We start from the raw sequence: 741 nt of genomic DNA, 5'->3' as shown, positions 1-741 counted from the left end.
GGCTTGAGCCCACCGGCTTGAGAGAGATGCCGGCCAAAAACCAGCTGGCTTGAGCGGGGGGGGGGGGTGAAGCGCGAGCCGGATGGAGGGGCGCCGGCTGCCCCGGTGTTTCAAAAAAATGGTCCAGGTTCTAGAGCCTACCCGGGGGTCATCGCCCCGAGAGATATAGGAGAGAGATATGCTATAATCATCAAGGTGCTTCAAGCTACGTAAGCCAGTTCACCATGTATTCCTTCATCTTGGAGGACGTGAGACTAACATAGAGGCACATAGTCTTGCTAGACACACTTTAGGACTTTCGGTAGGACGCCATCTTTGGAAATCCACGAGATGTACATTGTATCCCCATGAACCTTAATATTGATCAATAAAGAGAAGTTTGTTTAGACTAAAAATAATAGAAAATAAGGGGTGTCGGTCGGTGTTTGAGGCCCATTTGAGACGCTCGTCTGGGCTGGGCTTTTTTACCGGTGAGTGACCAGGCCGTCTGCCCTGACGTTTGAGGGGGGTTTGAGGCGCCCAGCTGTAGATGCTCTAAGGCTTCATTTGGATGTTAGGGGAGATATTTCCAGGAATAACTTTTTTAGGAGAATTTTCAGGAATAGCTGCCCCGATTGAATTTTTCTTGGCCAAACTAGAAGCCTGGTGAAAATTGGGAACGTTTGTGGGCTCAAATGAGAAAATCCCCCACTACAGAAAAAGGGAGTAGAACTGTGGGAATCATATGAAAAGGTATCTCAC

This window comes from Triticum dicoccoides, chromosome 5B (genome assembly GCF_002162155.2).
Source record: "Triticum dicoccoides isolate Atlit2015 ecotype Zavitan chromosome 5B, WEW_v2.0, whole genome shotgun sequence".
Taxonomy (NCBI): Eukaryota; Viridiplantae; Streptophyta; class Magnoliopsida; order Poales; family Poaceae; genus Triticum; species Triticum dicoccoides.
This window is presented reverse-complemented; position numbering follows the sequence as displayed.